The sequence below is a fragment of the Pseudorca crassidens genome, chromosome 12 (genome assembly GCF_039906515.1).
Source record: "Pseudorca crassidens isolate mPseCra1 chromosome 12, mPseCra1.hap1, whole genome shotgun sequence".
In the NCBI taxonomy this organism is placed as follows: Eukaryota; Metazoa; Chordata; class Mammalia; order Artiodactyla; family Delphinidae; genus Pseudorca; species Pseudorca crassidens.
Genome location: NC_090307.1, coordinates 50437860 through 50459905, shown reverse-complemented (window position 1 = coordinate 50459905; position 22046 = coordinate 50437860). Strand labels below are relative to the sequence as shown.

The 22046-nt window shown below is 38.8% G+C and overlaps 1 protein-coding gene across 6 annotated transcripts in view; it reads right to left on the bottom strand.

Annotated features, from left to right (window-relative positions):
* ZNF521 (zinc finger protein 521) overlaps positions 1-22046 on the bottom strand; it is a 287600-nt gene that overhangs the window by 262421 nt on the left and 3133 nt on the right. The gene's annotated exons all lie outside the window — the stretch shown is intronic.

Below are 22046 nucleotides of genomic sequence, written 5' to 3'. Positions count from 1 at the left end.
TAATAATTAATTGTCTGATGTTGTTGGGTTTTTTTAACATCTTTATTGGAGTATAATTGCTTTACAATGGTGTGTTAGTTTCTGCTTTATAACAAAGTGAACCAGCTATACATACACATATATCCCCATATCTCCTCCCTCTTGCATCTCCCTCTCACCCTCCCTATCCCACCCCTCTAGGTGGTCACAAAGCACCGAGCTGATCTCCCTGTGCTATGCGGCTGCTTCCCACTAGCTATCAATTTTACGTTTGGTAGTGTATACATGTCCATGCCACTCTCTCACTCGTCCCAGCTTACTCTTCCCCCTCGCCATGTCCTCAAGTCCATTCTCTATAAAAAGAAACGAAATTGAGTTATTTGTAGTGAGGTGGATGGACCTAGAGACTGTCAAACAAAGTGAAGTCAGAAAGAGAAAAACAAATACCGTATGCTAACACATATATATGGAATCTAAAAAAAAAAAAAAAAAATGGTTCTGAAGAACCTAGGGGCAGCACAGGGAATAAAGACGCAGACCTAGAGAATGATGTTGTTTTTAAAGCTCACATGTGGTCACAACAACTGGCCTTCTAGGGTTTACTGACATCTTTAGAAGTCCCACACCTAAAAAGAAAACCAGATACTACTATTTAGAACAAACCATGTCTGAAAGCACTCCTCCCCTCCAAGTATGTTCAAATCCCATGAACTGGCGTATCTTGATAACTTTCTAAGAACAGAGGAAAAGTGACCTTCGGTTTACCAAGAGTTAACAAGGAGCCTCCCTCCTTTTCAAAAACCAAAGGGTGGGATCATTATTTTGTGCTTTCTGGGCTCTACATGTGCATTCTCACTGGAAATCCCATAAGATGAAAACAGATTTAGGGAAAATAAATCGCCCACTGTTTATAAAATCTCGAGCAGGCTCTAATGAAGGAATGCGCCATCTGGCCCACACCCACCTGCTACTCTGCTACCTCACTTTTTTCTACTCTTAAGAAAAGGTAAACAAACAAAAGGAAACAAAAACAAAAGCAATCAGTGAAGTGGCCAAGGATGAGCATTCCTGGAACTTTGGCTTCAGGACAGGGACAGCCCTCCCAGGCTGAGACCTGGCTGATGACAACAGGTCCAAAGAGCTCAAGTGGCCAAGGATAAAAACGTGCTCTTTTTACTTTTCCTGCAATGTTTATCTTCTAACCACTCTATTCTGTGAAAGTTATTAAATTGTTTTACAGAAAAAAAGGAAAAAAACAAAACAAAAAAACAAAAAACCTTTTCATGTACTGTTCTCTCCTTTGTCTCTAAAATCTTCTCAGACAAAAAGAATTATCTCTATGTTAAACAAAATCACACAGTTGAAGTTTAGAATTTCTGTGGTTTTGCTTGATTGTTCTACAGGTCTATCATGATCCTTGAAGACCAAAGAGAAATATCACAGGTGCACTACTATGAAGGAGCACATGCCAAACATGAATTTATTTCCATTCTTCTTTCTACAATGAAATTCCTCGTAGGAGGATGCTGAGTGGGAGGCAATTAGCCTTGGGAGAGGTTAAGACACACACACACAAATACACAAAACAAAAAAATATACATGCACGTTTGGGAACCAAATAAAACGTTTCTTGGCTTCCAATCAGAATCTTACTCAAATTTCTTTCCTCTTCTTCATCCTTCTTTATCTTTAACATGAAATGTAGAAGAAAAGCCATCTTAGCTCTCCAACTTTCATACAGAGTATTTATAAACAGGTCCCTGCCTTAGTCATTTAACCTTTGAGTGACTGTGGTTGCCTTGTCACACCTTCAGTAAACAAACATTTTCTGAGCACCCACACAGTAATAGGCATTTGGCTAAGGCCCTCGAGATGCAAAGTCTAAGACCTGGTCCTTGTCCCAAGGAGCTTGCAATCTGCTGCAGAGCTTCCCAACCAGCAGGTCAAAAGCGGGTTCAGGTGTTCAAGGATATTGATCCTTTCCGCCCTCGAAGTGGCCATGTACAGCTTGAGATAACTGGAAACTGCAGGCCAGTTGCCTCTCCATTTACCCAAGTGTTTCCTTCAAAACATCATTTTTCTGTGTGTGCCATGACATGAGAAGGGCTGGCAAGCACTGGGGAAGGGGGAGAGAGAGATGAGTAAACCAATGACTGCAGAAGGAGGGATAACTGCTCGGATGGAGAAGCCCACAGACTTTTAAAAGCCCACAGGCTTTTTTTTCTTAATATAATTTTTTAAATTTTTATTTATTTTTGGCTGCGTTGGGTCTTTGTTGCTGTGCACGGGCTTTCCCTAGTTGCGGCGAGCAGGGACTACTCTTCGTTGCAATGCATGGGCTTCTCATTGTGGTGGCTTCTCTTGTTGCAGAGCATGGGTTCTAGGCACACGGGCTTCAGTAGTTGTATCACGCGGGTTCAGCAGTTGTGGCACGCAGGCTCTAGAGCACAGGCTCAGTAGTTGTGGCACACGGGCTTAGTTGCTCTGCAGCATGTGGGATCTTCCTGGACCAGGGCTTGAAACCGTGTCCCCTGCCTTGGCAGGCGGATTCTTAACCACTGTGCCACCAGTGAAGCCCAGCCCACAGGCTTTTAAATCAGATGGTGCAGAGCAGGAAAACGTTACACAAAGAGTAGCAAAATTGGGCTAAGTTTTAAAGAATGGGTAGCACTGAGGGCAAGTAGAAGATGGCTCTCCAAAAAGAGGAAACATATGTAAAGGCAGAGATGCAAAACATGATGCTTTCCAGGAAGTGCAAGCTCTTCCGTGCTACTCAAATGAAGGGCTCTGGATAGAGAGGAAAGAAAGGGGAGCAGTGGCAGGGACAAGGCTAGAAAATTGGGCAGATCACGAAGGAACTACTGTGAACTAAATGTTCAAATGTTAACCTTGGCGCTATGAGAAATCATTGAAGGATTTTAAGGAGAGCGACTGATCACATTTACATTTTAGAGAGATGCCCCACTGGTGATTAAGAAGACGATTTGGAAAGAGACCAGACCTGGAAGCAGGGAGACCAGTATGGAGGGTCTGACATAATGCAGGGAAGAAGTCCAAGAGAGCAAGCTAAATCAATAGCAGAAAGGAGGTCATGGGAGGCATCCCAGAAACAGGATTAGGACTGACTAATCAGAGGACTTAGGACTGACTGTGACCCTAAGAACATGGGGAGCTGTCTCAGTGACAGCCAGGCATCAGGCATGGCGGAGCCAGTTCCAGAGATGAACCTGCTATCTTGGCTTTAAAATAGATGTATCAACCAAGGCTAATTAATGACTTGCTTTCTTCACTATCTTCACACCCAGATTTTGCCTTTTAACCACAATCCCAATAGAGCCAAAGGTGGAGACAGACTGGACAGAAATATCACAATCACACCAGCTAACTTTTTCATCTAGTGCGAGAGATTTGCAAAGGCCCCGGTGACACTTCCTGGGACTTAAGAGGTTTTTGGTGAGATTCCCTTTACTTTCATCTTATTTCAAACACACACAAAGCCAACGGAACATAAATGCAAAATTTGACTAAGAACAAAAACAGGTACTGATTCTAATAACTTTCTTTTATTCCATCTTTTAGGAAAAAAAAATTAACCCTTAGTTTAAGCTAACATGATTCCACATGTAGTTCATGATCCTTTTTGAAAGACAAGGTAATAACACTAGACCACTACTGTCAATAATATAAAGCCAAATGAAAACATTAGAACATTCACATTAAAAGGCTTAGCCTTCATGTGGAAGAAAATAGTGTGAGAAACCACAAAAAATGATAAGTCAACAGTGCAAATATGAGATGGAAACACTAAAGTGGGGACACAAACTCAAAATTATCTAACCTAATAGAAAAAGAAAAAAATTACCCTGCAAAGGTTTGGTTTTGTTTTTCCCCTAGATGAAGGGTTTCCAGTGAACTCTCCAATGTCTTTTTATTGTTGTTTTTGTTTTGTTTGGTAAGCCTTCTTGACATACACCTTTCTTCTCACCAGATTTGAGACTCCTGATTCTTCCAGTTACCCTGATACCTTCATGCTCAACATCACTGGCTCACTGAGAAGGGGCTGTTGATAACATCTGAGTATAGTCCCTAACTCCCTACAAAAACAAACAGACAAACAAAACCAACTTCTACATCCTTATGCTCAATATTAAACCAAACCTCATGGACCCTTTCTTCCATTTTATATCAGAAAAAATATTACATAAAAATATTTTTAATATCCAGATATACAGGTCTAATCTGCTACAGCCAAGTGATTTTAAAACTGCTAAAAATCCACTCTGAAGGAAAACAAATTATTTTTAAAAAAGATTTATGCATAGTTTTTAGCACATAATGACCAGGTACCTTGAAAAAATGCTTCTTAGGGCAACTACAACAATAAAGGAAACACGTTTTGAAAGTAGGATTCAGGCATTTGGATATCTGGGGAAAAGTCTAGTTATTTCTTCTTTAAATGTAACCAATAAGCCTCAGGTATAGTAGCACAGCGAGGAAGCATTACTCCATCCCAGTCAAAGAAAATCTGGGAAGAAAAGTTTTATATTCCAGGCGTCATACCTTCTGATACTTCTACCAACTGTTCTTATGACTTCAGCTATTTTAGATAACACCAATCCAATTGTAACAATATTTCTTAATTGGACACAAAGTTACCTATGTCAACAATTACTGAAACACTAGCTTAGGGAGAAAGTTTTGCTTTGAACAAGAAATATCCGTTTGCTGCAATGTAACCATGCTCATCTTTGAATTTTGAGATGATAAACTCCAATCTCATTCACAAAAATCATTCAAATATTACCACTCCATTCTCTTTATTAGTGACTTTGTTTTTGCTTTTAATTTGGGAAGCTCCTCTTCTTAATTGCAATGATATATCGGAAAGACGGGACAACTGGTTTTGCCTAAAGGTTGTGAATTAAACACAAGATCTGGATGGAGCACTCTTATCCCACTAAACGGAATCATATAGCTCAGGAACATGAAACATTTTGCTTATTTTTTTCCTTTTTCCCCTTCCAAAGCTCCAACTGGTTCTCAAACAAACTGGGGATCAAACTGTCACTAAAATAAAGTGGAAAATAATTTTAAAACAACATTTTTTTAAAGATTTTTTTTCTTTCCTTACGAGCTGGCACACAAGTAAGTGTACAGCCCACATTTCTAAGAAACGATCCCATTCAGGAAGATAAGAAAGTAGTTTCTAAACAACTTATTTGGTAACATGATGGCTCAGCGAAAAAGAAAGAAGGAAAGAGAAAAATCCTATAAAATAAGGTACATGTTTGTATAATGAGAGATCAGAACAAAAAGTGAGGCTGTGATTTATGACTTATGAGCTGTTACAAAATACAAGAAAATTTATGTACAATTGGAAAAAATTCATTTTGTTCTCCTTTAGTTGGGCCAATAAATTTTAAAATATAGGCAACCCTAAATGTCTAAGGTTCCTTCAGCCTGATCAACAAAACAAGAAAGGCCACACAACCAAAAATAAACTATAAAAATAGATCATTATTGATTTAGTATCATTTCTGAAACACTTTCCTTAAGGAATTTGAAACAAAGGGAATAAAAGAGCATCATTTTTTAACTTTTTAACTGCACTTTTCATTTCCTAGAACACAAGAACTGCTTATGTTTCCATGAGTTTAATGTTTTGCTTTAGTTCTAATGCAATATCTCCAAGAAACAGATTTTAATAAGGCACCTTTTCCTACAGAATGACAACCTTGCCAAATGTGCATTCCATCTGCATGTATCTGCAGACAAGTAATAAAGACACCAGGGCCATTAGCATAATCAATACACAATTTACAGAGCTACCCAGATAGAACTGAAAGTGAACGTGTATGCCATTATCTTAGTAACTATAAATTAATAGTCGTTTGTGGAAATATATTCCCACTTACATTGTTTCAATCCTGACTTGTCAAGATAATGAGCATAGATATAGATATAAATAGTATATATTACACATAAATGTTTTAAATGATGATTTATTATCAGATAATCCCCAAATATGCATAAAGTAAAATCAACTAAATCAATCACACATAGGGCAGAATGGCTGATAAGTAACCGTATTTAACCATTTTGGTTTTTTACCATGTGCTTTAATAAGTACGAAATATATACATAAATATACACATATATATAACATTCGGAAACATAATTTTCACTGGAGAAGGAACATGTTCTCAGATGGTGAGCCAGGAGATCTCACTCTATTTTCTTAAAAGAATAATAAGGACACTAATCTGGTCAATTCTACTACTTGCTGCTTGCAATTTTAAAAAATCCAACCCTTTTGAAAGTTTGTATTTAGCCAACACTATAAAAAAAAAAAAAAGTACGTGCCGTCTCTGAGCTCTCATCTCTAAGACATCAGAATTGGCATCATTTCTTCAGGGATGGTGACGGGTCGTGCCCGATTCCCTCCATAGATGGCATCGATGTCCCACCAGTCCTCGGGACAGCCCACATCCAACACGTGTGTCTATCTTGTCACAACAACAAAGCAAATTTGCATGGAAAAGTGGCATATTTCAAATGAAAGAAAGCAGACATTGCTTTAGGATGGTAACCTGCCAGTGGGAAATGTGAATTGTTTTTTCCCCCTAGCTTCTCCACACAGTGTATTTAAAACACCCAACGTGACATCACCAGGAACTATTCAGCCCAAAGTCAGCTGCATTGCTCCAATGTTCCAGGCACAGTCATCGGTCACTTCTCCTATCACTCAAACTGGTGGAGGGCTCGACCTAAGCAAATCTCCTGACCTTTCAGTGACAGCAACCAGAACACCTTTGAAAGTCCACTCAACCTCTATAAGTATTTCTGCTGAGAGCTCACCAGCAATGGGAAAACACTCCTGGGTCCCTCACTCCAGCACCGCACCCCACCCCGAACTTCTCTAAAACACCTCCCAGATCAGCTTTCTGAGGCTCACGATTCTTTTATCTGAAGCCAAAGCCTTTAATCACACAATTAGGGATTTGTCAGGTTTCCACTGCTTTCAATTCTCTCTCAGGTGTAACTGACTAATATCATTTTTTTTTTCTTGTAGAAGTAACTTTTGGGGGTTGGGGGTAGAACAGCAGGGGGAACTGAGATCAAAATGCTTAAAGCAAAAGGAACACAAGAGGGGAGAATGTGGTGGCCAGAGGATTAATTACTTCCACCTCTTGATTGGGCTTAAGATTGGCCTTGGCTTCTTCTATTAGAAAATTCTGAGACTCAAGCCTGCCTGTTTTCAAGTCAGGAAATCTACATTCTTTTTCTGCTTCAGCCGTGCTAATGGGATGAGATACAGCTGTGTCTGTGCCTCAGTTTCCTCATCTATAAAACTGAGACAATGATAACTGACAAGATTCACTTAAGATCAAATGAAATAGATACACAGTGTCTTCAGAAACATGAAAGAGGTGCCCCAAAACAAAGTATTTGCCATAAAGATTGAACCCACCAGAGCTCCAGCTCCATTACCCCCCTTTCATTGTAGAGAATGGTTACTACAAGTTGAATATAAAAACTTACACCATTCCTCTTAGGCCTTCTCCAGGAGGGAGAATAGTTTCTGTTCTACACAGAGACAAGGCAGCAACAGACTGCGCCATGCACACCTCAGGACTTTGCAGAAGAGGGAAAGATGAAGAGGAAGAACTGTGTCTGCTTCCTCAGCTTCCCCGTGGACTTCACCCATAATCAAAAGCTGGTACTACTTACAAACTTTCTAAGAGGCTGTTAAGATACCTGTTGGGCATCTTACATGTGTTACCTAATACAACAGCCCTGTGAAATAGATTCTTACCATTTTATTGGTAAGAAAACTGAGGCTTAGTAGGTTTCATAACATGCAGGATTCAAAACCAGGTCATTAGGCATGGTATCCCTCAGGCCAACTCATTGGGACACACTGATAGGGGACAAAAGCCTGAGACCTTGACAGCTAACACTAGACTAAGGAAGGTGACTCTCACAGGGCAGGAGGTCTAGGATTCTGGCTTCTGTTGAGAGGCTGAGAGGGATGGGGAAAGTCACTTTACCTTCTACAGCCTAGAATGTGTACAGCTGTGAGAGGCAATTCCCAGAATCAGAAATCAAGAGACTGAGACTCTTCCCTATTCTATCACAAAGTCCTGGTGACTTGGGATGGGGCACAGAAGCTCTTCCGGTCTTGGAGACGTCAGGGTAGATGGGTGCTCCAGCATCCTTGCCCCGCTCGGGCCACTGCACTTCCCTGGCCTCTCGCCTCTTCTCCAACAAGACATCCAGCCCCAGCCGGGGTCGACCTGTTAGGAAACTGAAAGGCCACCCCAGCCCTTTCTAAAGAGTCTTCTAGGATATCTATTTCAAATTATCTCAAAGTGGAATTTCCTTTGTCACTTACTATCATTTAAGGATATTCCACTCATTAAAAGTGGCCTCGCACAACCCTCTTGACTCTCTCCACCCTGATTTTCAATTACTATTTCTCTCACTTCGTTTGGCATTAAAGTTGAAGGAAAAAGTATAAGTGGATATTTGAAAGTCATCTGATTGGATGTATTAAGGTTTTAGGCTTTGTCCGTATAGAAAGACAACTTTATGACGGTTATAATTTAGTTAAAATAAAAAGACATGGTAGTGTCTGCCCAGAGTATCAGACAAATGAGTACTGAGGTCAACCAGTGGGCAACGGCACAGGCTGGGTTTCTAAAGCCCGAAGGGACAGTCCGAGCCCAGCAATCTGGGAGTGGGGACTGGATGATTTCATGAACTAAACACAGAGAGGACTGGTCACTAAATGAGCAACGGAAGGCAAGGGGAAATAAAAATGAAGCAAACTGAACAGTTAGGACTTACTGCAGAAGAGAATGAAGAAGAAATGAAGAGCAGAGAAAATTCAGACAATCTGCCCCCAGATAAGGTTTCACATAAAATTAAAGCAGCGGCTAGACACAGCCAGGCGCGACTGGTAGGTAACAGCCAGCCAGCAAGACACATTCCATCTTTACACCCTCTACTCGTACCACTTGTAGACAACACAGAATCCCTCTCTGAAGCCTAGAAGAAAATGCTTCTCGATCAATTTCCTGATGGGTATGGTGATGTAGAAAATCATCCCCTTGTTCGGCTAATTCCTTTATAAACTCAAGCCCAGATTTACCTTTTTTTTTTAACCTTTTTAATTTAAGGATTATTAATCAATCTACTATGATTAAACCTTCATAATGATACGTGAATTATTTGTCTCTACCTCCTCTCCCAAGAACGATTAGCCTACCTTTGCAAATTAGCATTTAGTGATGGCCCTTTTGCAAAGAACCACACAGACCTGACTTACCAAGAAGATGGCAGAGGCTCTAAAATTAATTAGCTCCACTTTATGTTTCCATTATCTTTTAATTGGAATTTCTGCAGGATTTTTTCCTTCAGAACTCTCTCTACATTGGCAAAGCAAAGTGGAGCTTGGAATCAAGGGCTGCTTTGGCCAGTGGGAAGGGACTGGTCATGGTGGACTGAACCCAGCGAAGACGTCCACAAGGGACCCATCCAAGGCAGGCCTCTGAAAGCTGTGTCCAGCCACACGGGTACCTAGAAATCCACAGAAAAGACTTGCAGCCCATGGGATGAAGGGTTTCCCCACAAAAGGGAGAAGACCTTTGAGAGTGAGAGTAAGAAACATTTACTAGGTATTTCTTATCTGACAGAGACTATTCTAAGCGCTTACATGAATTAACTCTGAATTCTCACAACAACCCTATGAATTAGGTACTGTTATTACCCTCACTTACAGATACAGAAACTGTAGTTCCAGGTGATTTCATAATTTGCCCAAGGTCCACAGACTGAAATTTCAACCCAGGGAGTCTGACTTAACACCCACGCTCTTAACCACCATACTTTACTGACCCATTTACTTAATGTTTGCTAAGCACCTATTATATTTCCACACATATGCTTGGGTGCTGGACCTAGAAGGGTGAAGGGGGGCAGACAAGGCTCTGAAGCCAGTGTAATGAGAAGACAGAACTAAAAGAATGATCAGAAAAAAGAAAAAACCTTTCTATGTCAGACACAAACTCTATTAGTTAGAGAGAAAGCCTGACAAAACTGAAAATTAAAACATTTAAACTTCTGTATGGCAGAGGAAAAAAAATTACCACCCACAAAGTCAAAAGGAAAACTGGGGGAAATATTTGCAACATGTAAGTCAGAAAAAGGACTAATTTTCTTATTAACATGAGCTGCTCTTTCAAACCAAAAGATAAAAGAGTCAAGGAAATAAAAAGACAATTCTCAGAAAAATAAATACAAATGGTTGTGTAAACATATGAAAAGATGCTCATAATTACAGAAATGCTAATTAAAATGTCAATGAAATACCATTTTGTTTATTTCACAAGCCACATCAGTAAAGATAAAGTATTTAAACACAGGCACTCTCTAATCCTGTTGCTAACAGCAGTGTGAACTGGCATTACCTCTGTGGAGGGCACATCTGCAATATCTATCAAAATGATAAATGGGTGTTCCCCTTAACCAGCAATTCCATTTTTAAAATTTACACCATATATATAATCGCACGTTAGCAAGGATGTGTGTGTGTGCTCACTGAAGCAACATTTGTAAATAGTAAAATAAATAAGTAAAAAAATAGAAATAAATGATAGCACATCATACAATGGACACAGTTGTTAGAATAAAGGGAAAGGTCTTAAGTGCTGATATGGAGGGATTTCTAGGAAATATACTTAGGGAAGACAACATAGAGAGCTCCCACTTTTGTTTGGGAATAAAAGATACCCAAGATACCCACATATATGCTTTGCCATCTAAGAATGGTCCAGTTTGCTGCCGAAGACATTGCCACTATAATTCTCCTCTAAATAACGGTGGAACACCTATTTAAAGAACAGTTGGGGCTTCCCTGGTGGCGAGGTGGTTGAGAGTCCGCCTGCCGATGCAGGGGACACGGGTTCGTGCCCTGGTCCGGGAAGATCCCACATGCCGTGGAGCGGCTGGGCCCGTGAGCCATGGCCGCTGAACCTGTGCTCCGCAACGGGAGACGCCACAACAGTGAGAGGCCCACGTACCGCAAAAAAAAAAAAAAAAAAAAAAAAAAACAGTTGGTAGGGACAACACATCACCAATCTCCCCAGCTTTTTGAAAGTTCGCTTTCCACCACTTTGATTTTATGAAAGATCTACATTAGTACCTGCTTTCTCTAACTGAAAGAAATCCGAAGAGGATTTTCGATTTTAGAAAAGAAGGTGGAAAGCAAGAATAGCATTCGTGAGTTTGTTTTGCAGCAAGTCCAGCCATTATAGAGGCAGTGCTCACCCCCCAGCAGCAAGAGTGGCACCACCAACTCCTTCCCCAGGAACTACACTGGGCATCGCAGCAACAAGCCACCAGAGCTTTGAACTGTGTCTGTGAGCATCTGTGCTTTATCTCGATTTATTTTGTGCATCTGTTAGCAAGATGTGTCCTAAGGTAAATGCTTCCTTGCTATACACCAGTTCCTATACAAAAGGTTTCATAGGAACGCTCCACTTTCAGATAGACTGGGGGTAGGGGGGACACTATTAGCCTGTCCAGGGTATGGAGGCATCTCACTAAGACTTGGCTTAGAGAATTATGTGGACGGTGATAAGGGTTGTAGCTTCAAACATCCTGTCATAGACTGTCTTTTGGGACTTTGTGAATAATACCATCATGAATAGAGACAACAGAAAATGTTTAAAAAATGTGAGCTGAAAAGTGAAAAAAAAAAAAGAAGAGCGTTGGTAGGTAGATTACTGTTTTTTATAATCTTTCTGCAGTTTTTCTATGTAAGTTTTCAATTACAGAATATGCTCATGAATTGTTAATGCACTGTCATATTCTAGTATTTGCTCCTTGATGTGGAAAATGTGCTAAGAATTTGTAAAGATCATAAGCAGAAACATATTACATGATTCGTATATATTTTCCTAATTATCTATGAGGTTAAATGGAGAGGAGAGTTGTTAAATTCTCTTATGATGCCAAAAGGAGTGAGTTTATCCCATATTTAGACAGCATTATAAGAATTATAAGAAATTCAGATATTTGGAAGAATAAATAGATCTAAGTGATGAAAAACTCAAGAAATATAGTTAGGGTAGTTTACTTAGAGTGGAAAAACCAGGCCCATGTACAAACGATGGCCAGAACTTGTACACAAGCTAGTCACGTGCAAATAATAGGTACCATTTGTATGAACTGAATGTATACCATTGTTGCAAAACTAAGTACAGTTTGGAGTTAAACAACATTAAGAGGGACACAAAGAGTCATCTAAATATGTCTTCATAGACTGTTAGCTCCGTGAAACCCACGGGCAACTGGGTCTGACTTTTTCCTTACTGTATCCTTGGCACCTGACACATAATTGGTACTCAATAAGAATTCCTGTAGCATGCATGAGCATGCTCAATGGTTTCCATTCAAAATCACATTAAGGGCTTCCCTGGTGGCGCAGTGGTTGAGAGTCCGCCTGCCGATGCAGGGGGCGCAGGTTCGTGCCCCGGTCCGGGAAGATCCCATGTGCCACAGAGCGGCTGGGCCCGTGAGCCATGGCCGCTGAGCCTGCACGTCCGGAGCCTGTGCTCCGCAACGGGAGAGGCCACGACAGTGAGAGGCCCGCGTACCTCAAAAACAAACAAAAAAAACAACAAAAAACATATTAAACCTCAGATTTGGTTTGAAAGTGCTTCCTCCAGGATCCCTCCCTGACCTCACTCATATCTCTGGGAAATGTTCTCATAACACCAGGGCTTTCCCTTCACCTAATTATAAATTACTAGTATCTACTGAATTGTTCATTTAATGCATTTCCACTGCTTGGCTGTGACTCCCCAAGGGCATAGACCCTATCTTGTCTCCTCCATAGCAGCCCCAACTCCTAGCACTCCAGGACTGGTAAATGATGGATGTGCAGTAAATATTTGTTGATTAAACACAGGAGTGCATTAATGCATTTGTTTGTGCATTTGTATGCTTGTTTGTTTACCACCTAATTTTAGGCTATGGGGATTCAAAGAAAAGAAACACAGAACTCTGCTCTCAAAAAGCTTATCGAGAAACCAGAACACCAAGGTATTGTCATAGTTTCTATGAGATATGGAAGGGATAATAAAGGGAGGAGTCATTCTAACTCGGGTGGGTCAGAAAAAGCCCCACAGAAGATGTGAGATGAATCTTAAGAAATGAAAACAATATTCAAGCCTTTATTATCATACAAAACCAACCTGAGAATCTACAATCTAAGCCTGGAGGAGCGAAGCGAGGGAAATCATTAAAGGTTTGGGAAATGCTGCTTTATGAAAATGGTACCAGCATTTGGGCAAATGGATGGACACGAATTGAAGAGGAGGAGCCAGCGTAAATCAAACTAAATTAAAATGCTGGCCTTAAAGCAACACACTTTGACCTTGCACAGCTGCAGATTCACACCTATGCCCACTGCAGAAACCCACCCGAGATCCAGGCAAATATAGAGTTGGTGAGTCACTCACGCATACAGACAAACTCTAGTTCAAGGTAGCTGCTGCTACTAGGGCTGCACCCAGTTGAGATACGACAAACCCCTAGTGGGGTGAATTGGTCACTGGCCCAAGGTTCTCATCTAGAAGCTGAAAGCTGCTCTATGAAAATTCCAGAGTTTGAACAGAGTCAGAATCCTTATAAAGGCCCTGAGAATGGTTCAGTGTGTAATTCATGTTTCTTTCTGTGTTAGCTCCCTAAATAGGGGGTCTGGACAAGAAATCACAGTGAAAAGTAAGACCTTCTAACCTCTGCTGTTTGATTTTGTTCTCAGCTACAACCCAATCAAGTTCACAATTTTAAAAGCATCCCTGCCCCATTAATATGAATTACTGATCAACTTGCAAGAATTACAATTTTTCAATATGAGAATTCTACGATGTTGGAGAGAGAAGGGAACTCAGAAGTCATCAACACATTCCTTTGGTTAAAAAAAAAAAAAAAAAAAAAAAAGTGAGTTAGGTTCCACAGAAGTTTACTGAGCACTTAGTATGAGTCAGGCACCTGGCTGACCCTCTCCTGGCCTGAGGGACCCAGAGGCAAAGACAGAGCTAGGAAGCCATTCCAGGGGTCTGCCAGACCATCATACTCATATTGGATTTTAAATATGCAAATCAGCAAGTATAAAAAACAGTTACAATTAACGGGAGCTATAAAATGCTGTTATTATCTTGTAATGGTTTTATTTTGAAGATTAAAAATTTGATGTAGTGATCCAATACTTATGAAAATGACATATATGATATTGGAGGAAGCAAAAGGGATTTCATGTGATCATCTTTCTCTCTGGTCAGTTACACTCCACCATCACCGCTGATTCTGCACTCACGTCTTTGAACATGAAGACCATCAAGACAACCAATATCATTATCCCTAAAGTGTCTTATGCTTAAGATCCATGATTCTGTAAAAGTTTATTTCAAGGCATTCACCTATTTCCCTGGGGAAAAATAATTAAACCTGCGCTATGGACGTTTCATTACTAACTTGGTTCATTCTTTAGTGTTCTATTCCTGAATATTTAATGGAATGAATTCCTCATGACTTGTTTCACCTCGATTTTATATAGCAGTTAGGGACTCTTAATTGAGGTTTAGTTTTGCTGTTTCTTAATATTAATATCATACACATTCTCCAAGAGCCTCCAATTATTTCAAGGATGTCACAAATTCTTTGAAATTTTAAAAAATTTACTTTAGTGTCACACAATTAGCTTTTAGAAACATTATCTAGATCTGTTAGGAGGGCTAAAAGATATTGCAAAGTCAATGACCTAAATCCAAAAAGAGTTGGAAATAGATATTCTATTGTATTTAGTGGTTTCAGTTCAAGTGAGCGTATCTACCTTTTAATCATAAGAGAAAACAAAGCTCACCATTCTCAAAAAGTGTAACTCACCAAACTTTCGGTGCCAAAAATGTTTTTGAAACTCATTTTATCTAACTTTTTTAACAGACCCAACTTGCTGAAAAGTGAATATACCATATACACATATCTCCCACCACTTGCATTGCTTTCTTCCCCCAAATTAAAAAGCAATGGAAAGTATTTAACATCTCATCCAATTTTCTAAACTCTAAGCTTCATAAGAGCAAAGCTTATGTCTGGTTCACAACTGAGTATTTGGAACTAGCACAGTGCGTGGGACAAAATAAGCAGTAGAAAAAACAAACGAAAAACAACTTGTTGAACGATGAAATGAGCCCCCTCAGTCTATGGAGAGGAAATCCGAATCCTGGAGAACAGAGGGTAAGGTGACTTGTCAAAAAGTGCAGGCAGCAAATCAGAGCTCGCCCCCTGCGCCCTTTCCACTCCACAGCCATCTCCTTGCTGGCACTAATATCCAAGTCACAATACTTATGACCATCACTGATTTTTTCTGCTTTTATTCTCAACTCTTTCCAGGAATGAATATGCATTCCCTTGAGTCCACAGTTCTTTTTCACCCCTTGCCTCATGTCCGCAAAAAGTACATCTAACTTTGTATATTACACACTGACAGCCCCAAGCCACCCTCCACAGAGCAATCTCAGACTCCGTACAACAGCTAATGAACAAAACATTCACTGGAACTCATGAAGCACCACCTTCCCAACCAGAAGTTCTCTTTTGGCTTCACTGGTACTTGGTAGAGTGGTGTTCGTGAATACTTAACTCCCTTAAATGTATAAAAATAAGAAAAGACAAAAGTGTGATACTAGTGATAGAAAGCATATGTCTAAAACACTTCTAACAATTGAGACACGCTAAATCATTAGGAATGCTGAAAGCAAATACTATTTAGTCATATTCACGCGCTTACTAGACCTAATCTCGTTCTATTGTAAAGGAAAGGAATAACATTAAGGAACACATTTGAAATGCCAGAAATTGTTTCTAAGAGTCAACATATTGTTTAAAAAATTGTAATATTGTTTTAGAGTCCTGGTCACAGCACCCCTTCAGTACAGGAATTTATCGTTCACCTTATTGACCCTTCAGCTCTTCATAGGTTTTCACAAATGTATTCCGTATGAATATATGCGACTGTCTATACTTGAGAATGAGAACCACGTATCTCCTTCGTTCCCGTCAGGTAAATAACTTTCCATCTTGAAATATCTCTCATAGTGCGCTGATGGGATAAGAAATTTGGGGAAAAGCCAATCTTGAGAAAGAAAGGAGAAATAATTTCAGTGAAATAATGAACCTCAATGGTACAATGATTTTAATTTCTAAAAAAAATTCTATTCTTTACAATGATACCAATTTTTATTAGGCAAAATCCAATTCAATCCATTTTTTTCCTTAAAAAGTGATTAACACTATGAATTCGCTAACCAAAGTATATTTTAAATAGAACGTCAGAGTATGTTTGTATGTGCGTACATATTGCTTATGTATATATCTCATACAGAGTTGTGATAACTGAAACCTTTTGATTTCACACATATAAAAATTTTCATTGAAACCAAAACATAATTCCTACAGAATTATGAAAATGAGTATTCTGAATGTCAGTCACTTGACCACATTCAGTGGGAGACAGCTATGCTCATGCATGAATAGTATATGCTTTCCAAACCAAATCATCTTCATTTGAAAACAAGACTTTACATGCTCAACACATGTTCAACACATACACATGCAACTGACAAATTTACGTATATATTTTTCTTTTCAGAATTTTTCAAAGCATTTACTATCCCATGAAATTAAAACTGGTGTCCAATTTAAAATAATAATTTTTAAATGTAAGCATTTATCCTTTTTCGGGAGGGGTTTCTAAAAAAGGGGAATTTCTAGACAGTAATCTTTGAATCTGGATTTTTTTTCTTAATGACCAAATTATAAACCTCTGCAATCAGACATCTAAAATAGAAATGCCAACGGTAGTGTGTGCTGCCATAATAATGATACCCCCAAGATCAGCCCAGTGCCTGTAGCTGTGGCAGGGTCCCCAGGCAGCTGGGTAACTGCTACTTGATCATTATGCCTGCTAAAACTGAAGCTACTGAAGTTTTAAAGAATTCATGTCTTACTGAATTTCTTTCATCTCTAATAATTACTAAACTGGCATAATTACTTATACTAGAGGTGGAATGTGATGCATGCTAAAAGCCCAAGCTGCCTAAAATTAAAGTTTTAAAAAAAAAAAAGCCACAATTCTTAGTTTTCAAAGATTTATCTTGTGTTAGGCTTTTATGCCAAGAGTTGCATAATTATTTAAACCATTTAAAAGCTTTCCTTACACTATTTGATTAATACTATATCAGGGCTATTTAAATTTACTAATGTTAACTTTAAGTTTTAATTGCTTTGTCATAATATTGTTGCAGAACATATTTTAAATCAGACAAGTACACTTTCATTACAGCAAACAAGGTATATGCAATCCTAGCTAGTGTACCATGTAATCCCCAAACAAAAAACGGGAACATATTTCAGATTTAATTGAAATGGGATTAGAAACTTGCATGCATCCCCCCCACAGAACTAACTTTAACCTTTGACAGCACAATGGGAGTCAGTGGAGAAAAAAATTAAATACATCTGGGAAAATACTTAGCCAGAATATCAGCCTTTGTATCAAAATTTCATTCAATTCAAGAGCATTCTTTAACATATTACTTAATGACAACATTTACATTTTAAACAATCCATAAGGCTTCTAAAATATGTTGCAAGTCTTAAAATTATTTTCTCTACGAAATAACTAAAAACTCAACATGGTATTCATTAAATCCAGCCATGAAGAATGTCTTCTATGGCAACAGAATTAGTGACATTAAACCAGCAATGTGAATTCTGTCAGATGAATAAATAAAGCACAGTTAATAGGAAAAACATACCTTTCATAAAATTCTTAATTGATCTTGGTAGAATTGCTCTTTTCTACTATCAAAACCTCTTTCTCCTCATTGCATGGTTTTACATCAAAATGAAAACTCAAGCAAGTATGTTTGATATTATGTTTCGATTTATGTGAACAAGTATTTCACTAGAATTTACCAGACTAGCCAATTCTCAAAAACTGACTTCCTTTAAAAATAAAAGGAAGGGAGCAAAAATTTTCCTGTAAGTTGAAAAGAAATATCCTACAAATATGCTACAAGACTTGCAATGACCCAAACAAGCAAGCAAAAAGAACTAAGTATAATTACTGAAAGCAAAAAGTTGAAAACTTCTGTCATCACTATTAGACATCACTGCTGTCAATAACTACAATGGATTTTAAGGGATATGGGAATACTCTGGCAAAACAAAAAAGAAAAATTATTAACAGCTTGCTTTATAAAAAGCTGCTAATCTCAAATCCCTTTGTAATTTCATTTTTACATGTACGCTTTTATGTTCAATATTCTATTTTTCACCCTTTTTTGACTGGATGAACAAAAGCCAACAATCCACTCAGGCATCAAACAGATGTTTTTGTTTTTAAGGCCAAGTGGAATCTTATGAATTTTTGTTCCCTCCCTTTAGGAAGATGCTGCCAGAACTGCTGAAATTGTGAAACCAGCATTTTGGAAAAGACTCACTGGACCATCAGTCCTGGAAGTTTGACTAGCACTCATGGGATTCGTGCCAACTGTAATTGCTGTTTTTGTTTATGTAGGATTGTCTACTGATTGGACTATAATCAATTTAATGACTTCAACATCTAGTCAGTATAATTTAGAGGTGGTAGAGGGAAGAAACAGTCCCTGCTTGATAGATGCATAAAAGTCCAACTGCAACTGTTTGAAGGTGGTACAAACACTGAGCTTCTGCAGTGTTTCCAATAATCAGGCTTTTTAGCATCTAAATCCTAAAGTAAATGCATACATTGCTGTGTGCTTCAGAATTAGTAGAGTATTTTGCCCTCAAATTATGAAAAAGAATATATGTAGATATTTTCTCAATATTTTTTTAAAAAACTTACCTTAGGTTAAATCTAGTTATTAAAAAAGGGAGTCATGCTTCATTTATCTAAAAATAATTCTGAGCAAAAATCTATATTGCAGGTTTTAATTAAAAGCAAACTATTACTGTCTTAATGTGATAGTTTCCTTACTATGGCATCATCTCCAAAACCAAAACTGAACCTCTAGTGATAAGAAGTTGTTTTTTTGTTTTTGTTTTTTAATAAATAAAACACAGAGTACAAGAGAACCACTTTTTTTTTTTTTTTTTAGTTATACTTCACCTGTCTACCTATAAGGAAATATATTTTTGACTTTGAAAAAAATGTGTTTAAATAAGGATTGGAGAGTTTAATGTTTCTATTAAATTTAGGAGCTAGTACAAGCTCCCTGCAGTGGCTTTTTTAACACCTACAATTTCAAGAGCTTTTCCACCGGAGAATACAGCCTAGTAGATAGGTTTTCTGACTTTTGAAAGGTTATGGACTTAAAACCCATTGCCTTTTCTTTCAAATTCTATAGTTTACATTTCTTCTTTAAATTGAGAGCTGAATTTTTGCCACCTCATTATATTTTTGCCACCTCTAAATAAATTACTTCTTAAAAAAAAAAACACTTTATAAGTACAAAAGAAGGTAAATGGGAAAAAGGAAAAAGGTCAATTCTAAGTGTGATAACTTCAAAATGTGCCAAGTTACAAAGGGCTAGCTACTGTGACAGCCAAGTTAAACAAGGTATTTTGGGGCTGTCTTTCTCCCTGGTTCCCACCATTTCTCTCTAGAGACCCCTGGTATGGGTTTATGAACACGTGAGGGTCCAGATATCCTAACTCTGTCTTGTGTTTAACTTGGCCATTTACATGTCTAAGTGCTCCCCTCTCCCCTCACCAGCTTTATAACTTGGCTCTTCCTGAATATATCACACCTTTATGAAGTAGACCACTTTTTCCTTCTTACAAGTGCTTTTTGGAGTAAATTTCCCCCAAAATTGTTTTTATCAGGTGAAATGGCAGAGAAACTTCCATCAGAGAAGCACCACAAGAAATAGAATAAAGAGCCAGCAAGAAAAGACAGAAGTAGGTCATAACTGACCAATTTGATGCCACTGACTTGCTACTTCAGAAAACAAGCGGATAGCAGGACTATTTTCAGGCAGGTAATCTATTCAAATCTCGTGGTTACTCTCAGGAATTGAGATAAATAGCCAAATGATGCAAACGGGGTAGAGGGTAACTCATTTAATTGTCTGACCATCCATGCCTCTAAATACTGGCTTTCACTCTCGGTTCCATTAGACAGAAAGGGTTATTCTGAAGATTCGCAGCATTAAGGACAGAATAAGTTTCTTGACTTTGTGTGTGGACTGAGAGAATTTTGATGCTAGGGCTCTGAGAGCAGAAGGGGTGAAACAGTTGCATGTTTCAAAATATAGTTTGCAGCTTTCACAAATAGAAAAGTGAATCTCTTTGGTGTTTAACAGTTATAATGCACTTTAGAGGACGTAAGGAGACCAAGCAGAGCACGCTCCACTGCAGCCAGAAATCTGGCAGCCACTCCCAGGAGGCAGGTTATTGGGACAATTACACAAAAGTTTGCTACGAACAAAAAATCGTGCAAAATTTAAAGTAGATATTCATTCAAAATGCTAAATTTATGAGTACCCCAAATAAATTCAACTATTAATAGAATTTTTGATAGTCTTTATTTTTAAGGATTTGGTTGGAAACAAAAACTCCAAACTTAACTGTCATTTTGTTTTAATGTTTGTACCTGCCTTATGTAAACTACTCCCCTGAGACACGAGTTTCAAATTATGATATCAGAAATGACAGCCATAGCAGAAATATCTTTTGAACCTTGTTTGTTAAAGAAATAGTATGGATGTAGGAGACAAGTTGGAGATTGAATGCAGAACTTCATGTTTTATTTAGAAGGGCGCATCGCATTTTCATGGTTTCCGATGCCTCCTTCAAACTGGTGAAAAGTAATCTGCAAGATTTTGAAATACTGTCACTCCTCTAACAAAATCACCATTTTTATCTCTTAGTTGCAAAACTACTAATCAGTTCTTCATAAAAGAAACAAATCAAAGCTGCCTTGCTATGCCTGCTGATAGCAAAGTGTTGCTCATTGCTTATTAGTATTACTATGCCAGAGTATTTGTCATAATAATACCTCTCTGGCTTTTCTAGGATCCAAGTGTGACCTTCCAAACAATATAATGGACAGAACACTCCTCGAACACATTTTGGAAAATGGAGACCCTTCCTGGAAGACACAGGGGAAGGAAAATAGTGACGAAAAGGCTAGGGATTTAACAGGAGCCACCTAGAATGCCATTCTACTGCTCCAAGACCGCTACTAATATCACAATTACTCATCTGACATAGCTCATCTAAATATGCGTTTTTCCAGGTAAATGCATGCCCTGAAGAAAAACAAATCCACTCTTCAGTGAGGACTGTACTATTTTTATTCCTGTCTTCAGCTTCTCACCCCAAAGCTCAGCCAGCCCACCTGAGGCCACTCGCTCTTCTGGGAGCCTTCCAAGCATCTGACAGAGGAGACCACCACTGTGTTCCGTGCCCACCCAGAAAATGGAAGCTAAATCTTTGTTTTTAACGTAAATATTTTATTTAGAACTTGGCGGTTGAAACACAGATGCTGTATCTTCATGGAGAAGATACCGGAATATTTTTGCGATGTGACAATATAACAAAAGAATAAAATGCCCTCTACTCATTTTCACTTGCCATTTTTTTGCTTATTAACTTAAGGACTGCACAGGTCTCCGTCCCAGTTATTCTGCAATCCGACTTGTCAAAGACTGCCCTGCGAATACCGCCAACTGACAGCTTCACTGACCGCCCATAAAATCCTACGTGCATGAGAATAAATCTTCTTTAGGAAGCCCGGGGTAGCACATGCACCACAATCAACAGAACTTTCACCGTGAATTCATTCCAAAGGCAGGCGAGCTGAATGCCCAGAAACTGCAGATGAGCAAAACTACCGACTGTGCAAACTTCAATAAACTTTTTAAAAATAAAAAGCCCCCAGCAGCCCTTAAAACCGGGCTGACGCCAAGCGCTCCCCTATCAAACTCGGAAAGTTCTTTCCAGGTGACGAG